The 19435-nt window shown below is 45.6% G+C and overlaps 1 protein-coding gene across 7 annotated transcripts in view; it reads left to right on the top strand.

Moving 5' to 3' along the window:
• Nucleotides 1-19435, top strand: part of LOC126190748 (homeotic protein spalt-major-like) — a 544861-nt gene that overhangs the window by 301243 nt on the left and 224183 nt on the right. The gene's annotated exons all lie outside the window — the stretch shown is intronic.

The following is a 19435-nucleotide window of genomic DNA, read 5'->3' as shown; positions in this document are numbered from 1 at the left end:
CGCCGCAGGCGGCAGAACTGATGGCCGTTTCATCGCGGCCCCCACCACGGGATCGCGATGGGTATGCGCCGGCCGTCGCGGCATCACGGGAGCCGGGCTTTCCAGCGCGCCGCGCCGTTACGATATGCGGCCGCGTTTCGAAAGCGCATTGGCAAATACTGGCGCCAGTGGCGCGGCCGTTCCCACGGCCCGTTTTGACGGGAATGCCATTTTCGCGCGTTCTACCTGGCGCCGGCCAGTGCTCGGAACGAGCCCGTCGCAGCGAGACGGAGCAGCCGGAAAACACTCGAAATCAGGGCCTACTCGCTGCTTCCGGGAAACGCCTGCTACAATTCGCAATCGACATCCTCTAACCGTATTTTCAGAATATCTATTAGCTGTGTAATCGTGCTAGAGGCGATGGTAGCTCTTAATGTACAGGGTGAAATTGATCCTAAATGCATACCTACCTGCCGGTTGCGGTGGCCGAGCGGTTCTAGGCGCTTCAGTCCGGAACCGCGCGACTGCTACGGTCGCAGATTCGAATCCTGCCTCGTGCATGGCAGTGTGTGATATCCTTAGGTTAGTTAGGTTTAAGTAGTTCTAAGTTCTAGGGGACTTATGACCTCAGCAGTTGAGTCCCATAGTGCTCAGAGCCAATTTGAACCATCTGAGGGAAAAGTTGGTGATTGGAATTTCATGAGAAGATACTACCGGAACAAAAATCGCTTTTTCGAATGACAGCCAGTTTGTATATCATATCCGTAACACTCTCTCCCTATTTCACGATAATACAAAACGAGCTGCGGTTCTTCGGACTTTTTCCTCGTCAGTCCTGTCTGATGCGGATCCCATACCGCGCAACAATATCCAGGAGGCAGACAAGCGTAGTGCAGGTAATCCCTGTGGTAGACCTGTTGCGTTTTCTGCGCGTTTTGCCAATAAATTGCAGTTTTTGGTTCGCTTTCTCCACAAATTATCTTTGTAATCTCTAAATATTTTGTTGAATTTACAATCTTTACATTTGTGTGTTTTATCCAGTAACCGAAATTTAGCGAGTTCCTTTTAGTACGCCGGCCGGTGTGGCCGAGCGGTTCTAGGCGCTTCAGTCTGGAACCGCTCGACCGCTACCGTCGCAGGTCCGAATCCTGCCTCGGGCATGGATGTGTGTGGTGTCCTTAGGTTAGTTAGGTTTAACTAGTTCTAAGTTCTAGGGGACTGATGACCTCAGAAATCAAATCCCATAGCGCTCAGAGCCATTTGAACCATTTTGAGGCTAAAGATGACGATTTCTTGTCAGACATTGGCACAGTCGGTGAGAGATAAGTTTACCAGTTTGAGTCTGAAACAAAACGGCAATCCACAGAACCCCTCCATCGAAGTAGTAGTTCAAAATAGTACCCTCAGCTGGTAAACTTATGGCTACAGCGCTCTGGGATTCTGAAGGGGTTAGTCTGTCCGATGTCCTTCCTCATAGTCACGATATGATCTCCTAAGTCTACTGCGAGATTGTAAGGAAAATGAAGATACTATTACAGGCCGTTCATGGCCACAAAGATATGGAACGACTTCTCCTTCTCCTCGATAACGCAACGGCACACACAGGTCTGCAAACCCGAGAGGTAATCACGAAACTTTCATCCGCCCTGCAGCGCGGATCTCGCATCTCCTTCCTTCCATCTCTTTGATCCACTGAAGGATAGACACCGAGGGATACATTACAGCAATGATGGGGAAGGTGTTGATGCTCCAATAACTTGGCTGGGACGCAGACCAGTAAACGGATACCATGACGGTATTTAGGATGTCACATTAAGGTGGCACACAGTGACAGAACTGAACGGAGATGACGATGAAACATAGGGTTCTGTAGGCAAGAAAGTGGGGATCAGCGTGCTGTGTTTAAATTATGAATAATACTATCCAGCTTCGAGAAAAAAATTCGCATTACTTATTGGACGGCCGGCCGGAGTGGCCGAGCGGTTAAGGGCGCTACAGTCTGGAACCGCACGACCGCTACGGTCGCAGGTTCGAATCCTGCCTCGGGCATGGATGTGTGTGATGTCCTTAGGTTAGTTAGGTTTAAGTAGTTCTAAGTTCTAGGGGACTTATGACCACAGCAGTTGAGTCCCATAGTGCTCAGAACCATTTGAACTTATTGGACGACCCTAATAGGAATATTGGTTATTTATGACCAATGAACTGTTTCCTCTCTGACGATATCACAGTCATCATTTGTTCAAATGGCTCTGATCACTATGGGACCTAACCAACCTAAGGACGTCACACATATCCATGCCCGAGGCAGGATTCGAACCTGCGACCGTAGTGGTCACGCGGCTCCAGACTGTAGCGCATAGAACCGCTCATCATCAGTCATCATTTGTCTCAATTCTGTCACATATACTGCTCAGTGCTGTGTGTACACACTAACTGCAAAGATAACTGTTAAAGTACATCGGATAGTTCACAAACTTCTCTGTTAACTGAAAACTTACGGCACAACATTATATATTATAGAAAAAGAGGTTTAAGTTATGTTTACAGTTGTCTCCATTTGATTAGTCTATGACTGTAATAGTTTTAAGTATTCTGACCAAACACGCTTCGTAGTTTTGCTGCCAAAATGTACATTCTTGGATGTCATCAGCATTGATACGGCTTACAGGCAGGCATTGCAATTGTGATCGTAATTAGATTAAATTAGATTAGATTTACTTTCATTCCAATTGATCCGTAGTGAGGAGGTCCTCCAGGATTTGGAACATGTCAGAAAAACAACAATACATGACAAATATTTACAACTAAAACAAATAAGCTAATGTACCATTCCACAGGTCCCAAGTGGAATGATCGTCATTTTTTAATGAACACTAAGAGTCATTTTACAAATACTAATGCACTGAATTTAAAATAAAAAAAGATTTTTATTTATTTATAAGGTAATAAACATGTAATACAACTACTGTAATACTTATTTACAATGAACACATTACTGCACTGAAATGGTGCAGAAGTTAGATTCTACTTACACACACACACACACCCACACACACACACACACACACAAATTTTCAATGAACACATTACTGCACTGAAATTGCGCAGAAGTTATGTTGTACTTATATACAAATCAGTTCGTTTTACTAAGAAATTCATCAATGGAGAGAAGGAGTTGGCCACCAATAAATCCTTTAGGCTTCTCTTAAACTGAATTTCATTGGTTGTTAAGCTTTTTATGGCTGCTGGCAAGTTATTGAAAATGTGTGTTCCTGAATAATGCACACCTTTTTGTACAAGACTAAGTGACTTTAAATCCTAGTGAAGATTATTCTTATTTCTAGTATTAATTCCATGAATTGAGCTGTTGGTTTGAAAAAGTGATATATTTTTAATGACAAATTTCATTAAGGAATAAATATATAATGGACGATTGCACTGTGAGGAGCAGCTCGGAAGAGAAGCATTTCCTTAAGAATACGCCGAATAGTCAGAAATCATTTCATTTGAGATTACGCAGCACCAATAACTGCCAATACTTCCGATTACCACGACTCAGTAAAGAAAATATTGGCAGCAAATGTTCATGTTTCGGTAACAGTACTTGTATCCATAAATTTTTGGGACATTTATATGAACAACCTACTGTAAATGCGAAATTGTCTGGCTGTCTCAAGGCAAGACGAGCTTTCCCCTCCGCTGACAATTCGGAGGAGTGGCTCCATCTCGCGACGAGCCCTAGTTCTGCAGAAAATCTCATCTTCGTGCAAGCCCAGCAAAACCTGTGGGCTGCTTCTCTCTCTCTCTCGCTCTCTCTGTCTTTTTGTTCCTCTCCCCTGCACAAAACGGCTCACCCCTATCCCAGGCCGGAAACCCTATAGCGAGAAATATCTTTCTGAGCAATCCACTCGTTTCAAATATGCACCAGCAATCTGGGAGGTAGGCCCGGCTTTCGGCGCGCGACTCTCTCCGCAGCGCCGGCTGGCGAGCAGGAGTCCGCAGCCGCTGTTTCGATATTTATCGACTCGGCGCGCGACTGACACGGCCGGCTGAGATACGGCCCGCCCACCTGGTCGACCGCACAACGGGGCGCCTTATCATTTCATAAATCCATAATGCCCCTCATTACGAAATGGAAGGCGGCAGCGGTGGCGGAGTGGCCGTTTATTAGAGTTATGACCGTTCCGGATACGACGCATCGGGGGCCTCGCGCGTGCTAGCGGTGGCGCTGCCGGGCCGGGGGAGGGCGCTTTCGACAGTCCCGCTACCTGGGATCCCCAGCAAGCCATCTCATAATGGAACTGTTCACGAATTTCACTACAGTCTGATTTAAATTAGCTGGCATCTTAAGTTTAAGTACCAATGCTGCTACGAGTATGTTGCCGCGATTGGCACTGTCTACAGACAGCCGCTACTGCGTTCTCTGTCTGAGACGGTAGAATATCGCTTCAGAGTCTCACTCTCCCAAAAAAAAATCACGTAAAAAGTCTTAAATTCACTCACGATATGGATCGCTATAAAATCTCTAAACATGTCAAAATTCTGTTCTTAATTTTATTTATGGCCGTGGTTGTGTAAACTTCGTTTAAGGGGGGGAAGGACGTAAAACGGGCCGACTTGGAGCAGGACATTTTAATTTCCACTGTCTATACTTTTACAAGTAAATTCATAAAACTTTTTCAGCATGACCAGGAAGGATTCAGAATTCACACTCGTAGCACTGGAAGTTCAAAAACATAACAAAATAATTTTTTATACATGTGAAATTTCATCATTGTTTTCACTTACTATTGGCTGCATTTGTTGCTATAAAAATGGTTCAAATGGCTCTGAGCACTATGGGACTTAACATCTAAGGTCATCTGTCCCCTAGAACTTAGAACTACTTAAACTTAACTAACCTAAGGACAGCACACAACACCCAGCCATCACGAGGCAGAGAAAATCCCTGACCCCGCCGGGAATCGAACCCGGGAACCCGGGCGTGGGAAGCGAGAACGCTACCGCACGACCACGAGATGCAGGCTTTGTTGCTATAGGTACACTTTTCTCCATAAGTAAGAGAGATTCTTTGATAAATTTTGCACAGCATACAAACCATACTTACAGGTGTCTGAAACTCTAGAATCTATTTAATTTATGAAAAATGAATGAGCTGTTACGTTTTAAACTTTATGTTTAGAAAAAAAATCTAATTTTGTAGTTAATTATCTCAATTTTTACCACATTGTTTAATAGATTTGGAATATTCTAGCCGGCCGGGGTTGTCGAGCGGTTCTAGGCGCTACGGTCTAGAACCGCGCGACCGCTACGGTCGCAGGTTCGAATCCTGCCTCGGGCATGGATGTGTGTGACGTCCTTAGGTTAGTTAGGTTTAAGTAGTTCTAAGTTCTAGGGGACTGATGACCTCAGAAGTTAAGTCCCATAATGTTCAGAGCCATTTGAACCATTTTTTGAAAATTTTAGAGTTTCATACACCTGTAAGTATGGTTTGTATGCTGTGCAAAATTCATCAAAGAATCTCTCTTACTTGTGCAGAAAAATGTACCTATAGCAACAAATGCAATCAACAATAAATGAAAAAATGATGAAATTTCATATCTAAAAAAATTATTTTAATATGTTTTTGCACTTCCACTTCTATGATTGTGAATCCTGACTCCTTCCTGGTCATGCTGACAAAGTTTTATGAATTTATTTGTAAAAGTATAGACAGTAGAAAATAAAATGTCCTGTAGTGACTCTCCTGCTCCAAGTCGGCCCGTTTGACGTCCTACCCCCCTTAACTGCTCAATCTGGGAGACACCTTAAAGACTGTCACGTCATATCTCAGAAACTGTTAACACTCAAATACTTTTCTCTTTCGTTTAGTACAATACTAGCTTTGCCCGCTGCTTTGTCCGTGTGCGCATATGTCACATACATTTCAAACGTATCACAAGCTGATTCAGCTTCCCCTACCGATGTCGTTTTATGCAACCCACAATGATATACCTGGCCTTCAAAAACCACGCGCGAGATTTTTATGTTCTCTCGCCCTCTACGGGAAAACTATTAGCCCTGCAGAAAAAATAAACAGGACCTTTATGTACTAAATTTGGCTGAAATTGTTCCAGGTGTTACGCTTTTATCGCAAGTCTTCTCAAACTCTCAGCCGTATGGGTCCAAGGGTACCTACCTGTCGGAATAAGTTTTTGCAAACAGCAAGTCATACGTGTGCCAATTTTGGCAGAAATTTCTTCAGGTGTTACAAGCATATATTGAAATGTCACTGTTTCTGCAACTGCAGTGTTGACTGTCACCAATTAGTGTAGGGAACCAACTAATACTAATATCAGTCATTGTCAAATAAAAATGGTTCAAATGGCTCTGAGCACTATGCGACTTCACTTCTGAGGTCATCAGTCGCCTAGAACTTAGAACTAATTAAACCTAACTAACCTAAGGACATCACACACATCCATGCCCGAGGCAGGATTCGAACCTGCGACCGTAGCTGTCGCTCGGCTCCAGACTGTAGCGCCCAGAACCGCACGGCCACTCGGGCCGGCATTGTCAAATATTCTTACATCTCACGTCTTCCCACACCTATCCCCATCTATAGAGGTGACTGGTGTATCCCCAAAATATTTTTACACAAATAATGATATGAATATACAAAATTTGATTGAAACTGCTCCAGACCATTCTGTGTTAAACTTCTATATCACCTTCCTTTCACACCCTGCCCTATGGGTGGTAGGTGGTTCTTACCCCTACAGAAGCCTTCGCGGAGTGAGAACATCAGCACACCAAAGTTTCATCGTAATCAGATGAATGATATGGGAACGTAAACAAGACGAGCAAACAAATATTCATTTTTGTATCTTAGATTATCTCTTTCGACTACAGATTTACACAGACTTCTGTATCTCATTATGCTTGATGGGTATAAACTTTGGAACATAGCATTTCTTTCTTTTTTTTTCTTTTCTTTCAATTTTGGGAATAACTGATATGTCAATTTTATCTCCGACAAAACTCACGTAAAAATATATGGATGTATAGTGTCTCTCCTATACCCATCTTTCGACATATTTCACCTCACATCGTAACGTTACACCAGTCTCGTACTGCAACGGATCACAAAATTGGTGGGCTTTGCACTTCGAACAGAGCAAGTTTGAACACAGTGGGAAACGGCAGTGCCAAGATATTATTGGCGTACTGCTGGCAGGCACAAATCGGTCCGTTATCAGTCAACTTCTAACTGTCTCAAATCAGACTCTATACCAACGCAACAGTTTCCGTATCGGTGGCTTTATTATAACCGAAGAAGATTTGGCATGACGCATTTCGGCTGCACGATGCCTGCATCAGTAGTTCGCGTTGTATCAAATGTAGCCAGAAAGTACATTCCATTTTCAAATGGTTTTTATCATTTTTTTACCTAACTGTCACACGTTGTCAGCCTACCACATCTACATGGCAAAGGTCTTTGGTAGTCAGATATCAACTGGGCACTGTACAAGATGGTTCTCACACAGTGCAAACGCTGGGTCCGGCCTTGCACGGGAAGCAATGCAATGAAGCCAGGAGCCAAACGCTCCGACACGTTTCTAGGACTCTAGCAGCTGGCGTACCAGTTTTAGCCCTGAATACTCTACAGAACTTAGGATAGGTCTTGGGCAGAAGTCTGAGTAAACAGTTGCGCCATTTAGCACTTACTTCAAGGATAGTTACTATCATTCTGTCAGTTCTGGACTGACAATGGCGAATGAAGTAGTGATTGTAAGAATAACAGAGGAAAGGAAACTATTTGAAATGATAAGATTTCTGGAACGTCTACTGTGAAGAAATTCCCTGCAACAGGCAGTTATTGCAGGGAAGAACTGGAAAGTATGACATAAAAAAGGACGAAGCTAGCAGCATATATAATGAAGAGGGACGGGACAAAGAAAAGTAGAGAGCATTCAGTCAATATTTGTCGCCAGGAAGATACACAAAAGAAGAAGAAGTTCCTGTAATCAGAAACACCTAACAATACTCACATCGGTGTGTTGGCGGCGCGTTCCTCTTGTATGATTTGATGGAAACAGATCCATTCAACAATACGTGTTGCACTCGAACTTCTTCTTATTTTTCCTTCCTTATCCCATATCTTGACGGAGTCGGCATGCTAATGTGGACTCGGCAGTGTTAGTGGCAGAGGGTAGCAGACGTCTGAATTTGTGTACCCCATCTGTCTGCGTCTAGTGTTATCCCATGTGAAAGCGTGAGAACGTTTACGAGGTGTTTGCGAATCGTGTAACTGAAGCGAGTCGTGGCAGCCGGCTATTCACACAGTCTGATGTGGGAAATCGTCTCAAAACTACATCCAGGCTGGCCGAGATAACGGTACTCGTTGTTAATCTACCGGCCGATTCGATCCGGGACCGAGCGAGCTGGCGCAGTGGATAGCACAGTAGAGTCGCATTCGGGAGGACCATGATTCAAATCGGCGTCCGGCCATCCTGATTTAGGTTTTCCGTGATTTCCCTAAATCGCTTCAGGCAAATGCCGGGATGATTCCGTTGGAACAGCACTGCAGAGTTACTTCCCCATCCTTAACCTAATCGGATAGGGCCGATGACCTCGCTGTTTGGTTCCCTCCCCCCCCCCCCCAACCCCAAGTCAATCAACCAGCCAACCAACAGATCCGGCGCCGCCACGCCTCCTCGAACCTCCGAAGCGGCATGCTACCGCGCTTGGCTACCCGAACGGATTCGTGCCGCACTACACCACATTCCTTTTTTTTTCTTCTTCATCATGGACTGCATTCAAATCCAACGTCGAATGTTCAGTAAGTTCACGCATCACGATAAATACAGCCATACTTCATCAAATAAATAACACTTCAGCGTCACAGAGTGCAACTTCCAGTTGCAATATTGACGTCGAGCGACATTATCTGAATCTTCCAGTCGACGCACTCCGTCTCCTTGTAAGGGCTCAGTTTGCACAGCTCTGTGAACACATCAGTGGGGAGCGCTAACTGCCTCAATAATTTCCATGGCCCAAGTCTTGCTTTAAGTTTCCATAGTTTACTTCTCCTGCTTGTTGGTGTGATTCATTAGAGCAGTTCTGGATTCGTTGTTAATGTATCACGCAATGATAACAGACAAGTCTTGCTCGAATAGCTCATTCATACAGCAGTTTCCGTGAAGGCAACAGAGTAACGGACGCAGTTATAACCATTTTTACTATTGTCTTCCCTCTGCGGTCGAGAATGAGGAAATATCGACTTCATCTGTGAAATATATTTTCTACGAAAAAATCTGATCACTCGTTTTAATGGGACATTCACAGCTGCTCGTAAAGTTCTGACAGCAATAAAAGTGGAAATACAACCACGATATCTGCAAGTGAGTACATGTATTCGTTGCTGGACTATTGGTTCTTCTTTCGTTAAAACAAACCTCGAATCGCAAAGATGGAGAGCATATACTACACGCCCTTATCACAGTGGAAAATGGACACTCGTTCTGTTCTTCAGTAGTCTCATAAATAATTTCCTAATGGGATTAAACCATCAAGTAAATCATGGTTTTATACACTGCAGATTGCATGAACCACATTCGTGAAGTGATAGACAGAATAATACTCGATGGGGAGCGTCTATCCCAGGAACGAGTCCTTAGTAGCTCTTTTAACATTAAATAAACCAGAAATGTCCATGTAGAAGGCTTGCGATAATCATCCTTATCGACATCAATGCTATTTCCGTCTCTAATACAATAAATTCAACTCGATCGGCATTCTTAACAGAGATCGACTTAAGATTGGTGGTGAGCTGTGTACATTATAATTCGCACTGTTCGCGTTCAATTTAGTGCAAGCCGTAGAAACAAAGATGAATAGTCGCGGACTTGGCAAAAGCTATTAGTGTCAACAACAGATACAAAGCCTATAAAGACAAAGTGAGAGGTGCCTCACCGCCGTGAGTCATGAATCAGCTGCAGTGTGGCCGCTACGAGTCGAGTCACTGCTAAGCAGGCTACGATATGACACTGGTTCTAGTGCTGTATAAGGGACACGAGATCGAAATTATTTATGAAGATTGGTGTCTCACGCTGTCTACACGAAGTCATAGAGCACTTAACTGGCTGTAAATGAGAAGTAGTTTATTTTTATAGGTTTTTGATTTGGTCTCGATTTTCTCTCCTCTCTCCGACCGATGAATAAAACCAGCCTATCGTGTTGCTGATGACAAGATAGGTCGCTTAGGTGGATGAAGTTTTATGCCTAAAGGAACTTTTCTTGAAAAGTATATAGCTTACTAGTGCAGTTCTTTAAGAAGAACGTCTTACTTTATTTTCAATCGTTCCCATCTCTCCTGGTAGGATAAACGATTGTAGATCGACGCAGATTTTCGCGGAGTTTAATGCCCCGTATTTCCAGATTATCTCTCCTCTTTTAGTTACTTAGCAACGCCGCAGCAATATTACAGGCTATTGCCAGATATACAGCATTTTCCAATTTGTTTTTGTACGTCGAGCCAGTGACTTGAAGCTTGTCGTTAGCTTTGCCCACACCTGAGATTTTGCGGTCGTTCTCATTCACGTCACCACCATAGCTGTTCTCACTTATTTCTACAGCAGGACTTGCGACAAATTTAAGTTATGAAATTACCATTAAGAACTGACCTGTCGTCTGTAACTTAATGGCCATCTAGAACGTACTAGCGAATGTACTCTTTACAATATTAATGATACTTTTTCTTGTTCTATAAATCCAATGTATGGCATCCTCACATTTGTCCTCTGGGTCGACATGCCAAATAATTACAGTGATTTAGACTTGAGTCACATAGAAAACATTTCATCACTTTTAAAAACGACGGAATACTAAGCTAAAAATCGAACTAGGTATCCATATATATTTCCTGTGAACCTCACTTCTTAGTAATGTAATCTCAATTCATGAACCACAATTGCTGGACTTTCCTTACATGCTAAAGAACAACGTTAAAGAGCAGTGTTACCTCTGCCGGCCGCTGTGACCGAGCGGTTCTAGGCGCTTCAGTCCGGAACCGCGCTGCTGCTACGGTCGCAGGTTCGAATCTTGTCTCGGGCATGGATGTGTGTGATTTCCTTAGTTAGTCAGGTTTAAGTAGTTCTAAGTCTAGGGGACTGATGAACTCAAATGTTAAGTCCCATAGTGCTTGGAGCCATTTGATTTGAAGTGTTACCTCTAATGAGAAGTCTAGTGCTACGAAAGTGACAGCTGGGCTTATTATTATGCGTCTAGGCTTGATAACACAGCGTCACTCAAAACAGTGTCTCAGTTCTGTAAAGATAAACAGATTTAATAGAGGTGATGTTGCGGGTATCACGTATACCAAGGCAATATAAGAACGAGCTTCAGCAATGCAAGCAGCACAAACAACGATTAGAAGCAAACAGATATAACAGAGGTATCCCATGGACAGAATGAAACGCAACCAAGTTCAGTTATATTTTAATGGCATTGTTTCTAGCAAGTACAACACCTGCAAGTTTGAGACACACTAAGTATACAAGCTTTGATTAATGTGAGGCAAAAATAACGCATCTTTCTTGATCTCAGTCGTTGGCGTTCAATATTACCCAGTCTTAGTGCCCGACGTTTAAACACTTTCGAGGTTTGTGCGTGCACAGGCTTCCGCGGCCGTTGGCACCTTCAGAAAAATGTTTCCGGGTACGTGAGTGCGTAGCCGTGTTGTTTATAAAATCAACGTTTTGGACACTGTTGCACGTACCTTCATCAGGAACAGCAGGAGCAAAACAGTACGTCACAGGTTGGCTCTTCGTTCGCCGATACCAGACAGCAGGAATTAAATTAATACCTATTAACCAACAGAGATGGTCATCCATGCCATCCATGCCAGCCATCAAATTAGTGGTCACTAATGTTCCTGACATACTGCCTCTTCACCCAGATCGACACTACGTTTGCTAAATGGCAAGAAACTTTAAGAAAACTATTTCTAAGAGAACAAGCAGCATGCGGAAAATGCTTCCAAGGAGGGTACATCCACTTGAAGGGAGAGAGATAACATCTTTGTCAGTTTACGTTACAATGATTGAAAATATCCATGAAAACACACCAGGAAAGTGGGAATCTTCTGTTTGTACTAGTATTTTATCTCCACACTCAAGAGAGCAGTGATCCGGAGTACAACATGTGGTAGCCATATTACCTTCATAACACCAAGGCACGTCCACCAGCAGAATGACCCATAGGAAGTGCAGATATGCGTCGCCTGTGAAGTTTTGTGGAAGATGACTAGTTCCCCGAGGTAGTCTCCAATAACCTCCGCCCTCACACTAAGGTTCAACAAGTGATGACGTCTGCTGCCACTATACCAAGGGGATTCTCCGTAGTCTATAGATGGGTGTTGTGAAGGGTGAAGGTTGGCGATACCGCTCCTAGTAAAGGCACCCACATCTTTGAATAGGATGGATGACGGAAATATCAGCACCATGGTGGCCTTTGCCACGAACCAGCGACAAAACCGTCGAAGCGGAGGCAAACCACCTCCGTGGTGCTGATGCCACGGTCGCTGTCAAAGGTTTTTTATGTCGACCTTCAGTTGGGTGTAGCTCCCTTGGGACGCGATTCCGGCAATAACTGACCACTTTTTATTACTTATCCTCTAGGGATAGTTTTCTGCACTTTGTCCCCATTTAGCAAAATCACCCTGTATAAGATCTGAAAGCTGCACTGGCTCAGTAACAGACCTACTTGATGAAGGGCACTTGAGGAATATCGGTTACACAATCGGAAACGTTGCGTCCAGATTTCTACACCTGTATCAGCCATATTCTGTAATCACCCTTATAATGTGTAGTAGGGGCTGCTTTGCGTACGATTCCCACTTCTAGTGTTTCCCGCTCCATTGGCGTATGATTCACTGGAAGAACGAATTTTGATACGCCTCCATGAGATCTCGAATCTCTTTCATTTTACTTTCACGATCTTTTCTTCCAGGGAAATACGCTCTGAGAATTTGAACTGCAAACCACACCATGAGTCACGACGCCTCTCTTACAACGTTTGCACCAGATTTTGATGATCATCTCAGTGACGTTTTTGTACTTACCAAACATACCTGTGACGAAAAGTGCTGCTCTTCTTTGGTCCTCTATTTCCTCTGTCAACTTTATCTGGCCGCGCGGGAATAGCCGAGCGGTCTGGGGCGCTGCAGTCATGGACTGTGCGGCTGGTGCTGGCGGAGGTTCGAGTCCTCCCTCGGGCATGGATGTGTGTGTTTGTCCTCAGGATAATTTAGGTTAAGTAGTGTGTAAGCTTAGGGACTGATGATCTTAGCAGTTAAGTCCCATAAGATTTCACATACATTTGAACATTTTGAACTCTATCTGGTACAGGATCCAAACTGACCAGCAATACACTCACGTGACAAATGGGGTAGCGGGATATACAGATGGCGGTAGTATCGCGTACGCAAGGTATAAAGGGTTATTTGTACTCAGGTGACTCTTGTGAAAAGGTTTCCGACGTGATTACGTCGATGGGAATTAGTAGACTTTGAACGCGCAATGGTAGTTGGAGCTAGACGCGCGTGGAGGGGACATTCCATTTCGGAAATCGTTAGGGAATTCAGTATTCCGAGATCCAAAGCGTGAAGAGCGTGCCGCAAATACCAAGTTACAGGTATTACCTCTCGCCGCGGACAAGGGAGTGGCCAACGGCCTTCATTGAACGACCTAGAACAGAGGTGTTAGCGTATAAGTGTCAGCGCTAACAGACAAGGAACACTGCGTGAAATAACAGCACAAATCAATTTGGATCGTACTACGAACGTATCCGTCGGGGCAGTGCGGCGAAATGTGGCGTCAATGGGCTATGGCAGCATACGATGGACGCGAATACCTTTGCTAACATCATGACGTCGCCTGCAGCGCCTCTCCTGGGCCCGTGACAATATTGGTTGGATCCTAGACGAATGGAAACCCGTGGCCTGGTCACGAGAATCCCGATTTCAGCTGAGGGCAGAGTTCAAATGTGGTGCAGACCCCAAAAATCAATGGATCTAAGTTTTCAACAAGGTACTGTCCAAGATGGCGGTGGCTCCATAACGGGTGTGGGCTATGTTTACGTGGAGTGGACAGGGTCCTGTTGCCCAACTGAACCGATCATTGACTGGAAATGGTTACGTTCGGCTATTGGAGACCATGTTCAGCCATTCATGGATTTCACCTTCTAAAACAACGATGGAATTTTTACAGATGTCAAAGCGCCATGTCACCAGTTTGAAGAATATTCTGGACCATTTGATCGACTTATCTTGTCACCCAGAATACCCGATCTGCATCCTTTCGAATATTTATGGGGCACAATCGAGAGGTCAGTTCGTGCACAAAATCCTGCACCGGAAACACTTCCGCAATTACGAACGGATATAGAGAGAGGAGGAGACTTCCAACGACTTGTTGAGTCCACGCCAGGTTGAGCTGTTGCACAATGCCGGGCATGATATAACGAGGTATCCCATGAGTTTTGTCACCTCAGTGTATAAGATGGAGACGGGAGTGATGGCGGCTGCGCAAGTGACAGAAAAAGAAGTGAGATCTGGATGTGGAACTGACACGCCAGCAGGTGTTGTCTATGGATGAAGGCGGCGGACTGCCTTGGCAGTTGGATGTGGGAACCGGGGAACGCCCACGGCCCGGCCTGCGGGCTGGTTTTATTGCCTCGGGCGTCCGATACTGGGCTGATATACGGGGACGCAGCGAGCCTCGTCCCGAGCCTAATTGTGCGGGTATCTCTTTACTGCGCGCCCATAGATTCGCGTCATATCGGACGGAGCGCGCCGCATAAAACTTTACGGTGAACGCAGGTGCAATTAATAACGTTCACTTTTATTGAACAATCTTCTCCGCCTCCCGCTCATTTGTGAACCCCCCTCCCCTCCTCTCTTCCCACCACCGAAAACAGCCGGGAGAGCTCTCCGCCAATTAACGCTGCCCCTTCGCCGGGGAAACATCCCAGAAATTTACAGCCCCGGCTCGAAAATTCGTTGCTTTTTTACCGGACTTCATAGTTTGCGTGTTATAGAAGGCATCAAAAGGGTAATAAGTCTCTTACTCTTTCGTCTTTCTTTTTTTCCTGTTGTCTTTTTGTTTCGTGTTTGAGTTGCGTGTCGCAGATAAAATTTTATGGTTGCAGGGTCATGAAAAGGCTGTAAAGTTAATGTGCAATAAATAGTGCCTCAGATATAAAGTATAATATTTTGGATCGTGAGACTAGATAGGTATCTCTCTTGCCGTTCGTTGTTGAACTTAATGGTCGGTAAGAGATCTTGGGCCGGTCGTAGTCCGGATCTGCAAAACATCGCACGGCATCGTGTTTAACGGCGGACGGTAACGATCTCGGTGGATACGTAATGTGACTGAACCATGTGTTTGTTGAGGAGATGCGAGCTTGGAGATCTTATGCTTTGTACGAATGACGCTTCACATCCCAAGTTGCTGCGATACTAAAAAAAAGCTGTCAAACATTTTTTCCTTGTTTTCGTGATACGTATACCGAATAAGGTAACTCCATTTATGACTGAGACTTCTCTAAAAAGTAGTTTGATTTAGCCTCTTCATTTACATCCATTCTCCAATGAAATAATATATAGTTCGATGAACGTGGAAACCGGTTGTTCCAGTGAAAAACACTAGCTTATGGCATAACGAGACATTGTACGAAGAGCCGGCCGCGGTGGCCGAGCGGGTCTAGGCGCTCAGTCCGGAACCGCGTGACTGCTAGGGTCGCAGGTTCGAATCCTGCCTCGGGCATGGATGTGTGTGATGTCCTTAGGTTAGTTAGGTTTAAATAGTTCTAAGTTCTAGGGGGCTGATGACCACAGATGTTAAGTCCCATAGTGCTAAGAGCCATTTGAACCAGTGTACGAAGATAAGAAGGTAGATACTGCCAAATAAATAAAGCAACTAAAAAAATAGAGCCGAATGATTATTTTAAAACAATATTGTCGTTCTGAAGCATATTGCATTGAATCAGAATTTTTCACACAGAACATTGGCCTCTTAGCTGTTTACTGCGTGAAATCGTTACGATAGCTACTCAGCTCCTGTCAAATTAATTACAAGTACGTTTTACAACAACAATTGATGCAGCTGCCTAACTTTAAAGGCCAGTTTCTACTGTTGATACTACTATCACTTTTTTAAATTTAGAAATATCGATGACATTTAGTTATGAAATATTAATTTTAACGCTAATTATCCTCAAGTTTATTTGCCTGCATCCACCCACACTACTGTCCTACTCTTTGCATTGGGATCTACCTTCGAAATACATTGCTTAACTTGGACTCTACAGTCTGTCCCAGGAGGAATGATCATGATTTTAGTATATGGCAGGAACGATCAATGCTCTTCAGAGTGCCGACATGTTGGCCTGCTCGATCACCAGATCTGCCTCCAGTCAAGTACATATCGGACATCATCGGACGACAACCCGAGCATCATCCACAAACAGCATTAATTGTCTCTGTATTGACCGACCAAGTGCGACAGGCATGGAGCTCTATCCCAAAATGGCTCTAAGCACTATGGGACTTAACATCTGAGGACAGCAGTGCCCTAGACCTAGAACTGTTTAAACCTAACTAACCTAAGGACATCACACACATCCATGCCCGGAGCAGGATTCGAACCGGTGACCGTAGCAGCAGCACGATTCCGGATTGAAGCGCCTAGAACCGCTCGGGCAGAGAGGCCGACAGGTCCACCCCACTAACTGACTTCCAGCACCTGTACGTCGCAAATCATTCGCGTTTACATGATCGCATCAACATCCTCGCATTAACCCAGTTATCAAATGTTCAAATGTGTGTGAAATCTTATGGGACTTAACTGCTAAGGTCATCAGTCCCTAAGCTTACACAATACTTAACCTAAATTATCCTAAGGACAAACACACACACCCATGCCCGAGGGAGGACTCGAACCTCCGCCGGGACCAGCTGCACAGTCCATGACTGCAGTGCCCTGGACAGCTCGGCTAATCCCGCGCGGCTAACCCAGTTATCAGCATTTCACATTTGTAATGGCTTATCTCGCGCTTATATTAACCTGTGATCTTGCTACGTTAATCACTCAGATATGTTACCTAGACAGATTTATTCATGTATTCCCGAGATTTCATTACTCTCCATTAATTATATTTTGGTGTTGCGATTTTTTCCGTTCGTGTATTAGTAAGTCTCGATCCGACAGAGGACGCCCACCGGTGCGCAGAGGCGGCTACCAACAATGGCGGTACTGCTTATCAAAATTTATCTGCCGCCGTGGGTGGAGCCACGTCCGGCAAATGGAGACGTACGCTCCGCGAGGCGAGGCGAGGAAAAAGCGGAGCGGACCGGGGAGGCCGGTCCCCACTATCTCATCCAAGTTGGCGGCGGCCTTGCCCCGCGGCGCGGCGAGCTCTTCGCCGCCACGCCGCAGGAGATTGATATAACCCGGCGGGGGCCACGGCGCGGCGGCGGCCATTAGGGTGAGGCTCGTAATCTGCGGAATTTACGCCGTTTATCGAGTGCGCGCCGTGACGAGTGGCCGCGAGGCGCGCGTTACGCCGACGCCCAACGACGCCTGCGGCGCATCCATCCGGCGGCCGGCCAGTCGGCGTCCACCGCCCGCGCCACCTGACCGCCGCCGGCGCGCCGCCAGATAAACGCGATTTACGGTAGCGCGGTCGGCCATTCCGTCCGCCGGCGTGCGGCCACTCTTATTACTGCGTGACACTCGGCCGACACTGACGCCGATTCTTCCGGCTTCTGCGGAGCACCTTCTGTGACCGCAGAAGCGTCGGAACATCACTGGGAACGAAATTAGCACTTTCTATGGCGCAGGAATGCACCTCCACAGCCTGTGGTCAACGAATATGACTGCCACATCGAAAACTCGTCTTTGTTCTGCTCGCAAGAAGCTTTCCTTGAAGGGACGACGTAAATCCGGCATTCTCATGTGATTGTAAAGCGTCTCTTTCTATGACCGGTTCAGTAAGCTGGGGAGGAGGAGATTAGTGTTTAATGTCCCGTCGACAACGAGGTCATCAGAGACGGAGCACAAGCTCGGATTAGGGAAAGATAGGGAGGGAAATCGGCCGTGACCTTTCAAAGGAACCATCCCGGCATTTGATTGAAGCGATTTAGGGAAATCACGGAAAACCTGAATCAGGATGGCCGGACGCTGGTTTGAACCGTCGTCCTCCCGAATGCGAGTCAGTGTGCTAGCCGCTGCGCCACCTCTCTCGGTGGCGTTCTCAGTGTTGAGGATAATTCCGCAGCTATTGGAAGACTTTGAAAAACCTTGAATGATTGTTCAGTGAGATCCTACGAGGGGCATTCAGTAAGCAACGCAGCAGTTTTTATTCCCATCCAGTTCCGGCTGAAAAAATGTGGAATTTTTTATAAGTCCTCATGGAATATTCCCGCTTCAGACCCTATAGTTTCATAAAGTTCCAAGCAGCGAGTTATCATTGAGGTTCTTTTGGCGGAAAAGCACGGCATCGTAGATATTCATATGCGCTTGCAGAATGTCTACAGAGACATAGCAGTGATCAAAAGCACGGTGAGTCGTCGAGCGAGGCGTCTTTGATCATCGCAACAATGTCGCGCAAACCTGTCCGATCTCCCACTTGCTGGCCTTCCGCACACAGCTGTTACTGCTGCAGTGTACGAACGTAAGGACACTTTCATTCTAGACGACCACGGGTCACAGTTACACACCTCACTACTCAACTGGACGTCTCTGTTGGTAGTGCTGACACACTCGTTCACCATTTGGAATACTCAGAGATGAGTGCCCGCTGGATTCCTCACCGCATAACAGGAGACTTCCATGTGTTTGGCAGAATGGAGGATCAGCTCTGCGGGAAGCACTACGTTTATGATGCGGAAGTTATTGATGCAGCAACACGTTGACTTCGACGTCAGCCAGTAGAGTGGTACCATGCTGGCATACAGGCCCTCCAATTAACATCGCGTAAAGTCGTCGCATTGAACGGAGATTATATTGAAAAATAGGACTTTGTAGCCAAAAGAGTGGGGAATAATATGGTGTATTGGAATCCTGAATAAAACCAACCCAAATGCACTCCGTCTTCAGGCCTCAAGTGGCCCATCGTGACCATCCGACCGCCGGGTCATCCTCAGATGAGGATGCGGATTGGAGGGTCGTGTGGTCAGCACACCGCTCTCCCGGTCGTTATGATGGTTTTCTGTGGCCGGAGCCGCTACTATTCGGTCGAGTAGCTCCTCGAGGCAGAGTGCAGCCCGATAAATGGCAACAGCGCATGGCGGCCCGGATGGTCACCCATCCAAGTGCCGGCCACAGCTGACAGCGCTTAACTTCGGCGATCTGACGGAAACCGGTGTATCCACTGCGGCAAGGCCGTTGCCCAAAACCAACCTGTTTTCAGAAAA

Source organism: Schistocerca cancellata, chromosome 6, assembly GCF_023864275.1.
Source record: "Schistocerca cancellata isolate TAMUIC-IGC-003103 chromosome 6, iqSchCanc2.1, whole genome shotgun sequence".
Taxonomy (NCBI): Eukaryota; Metazoa; Arthropoda; class Insecta; order Orthoptera; family Acrididae; genus Schistocerca; species Schistocerca cancellata.
The sequence above is the reverse complement of the archived record's forward strand: the minus strand, read 5'-3'. Positions and strand labels throughout refer to the sequence as shown.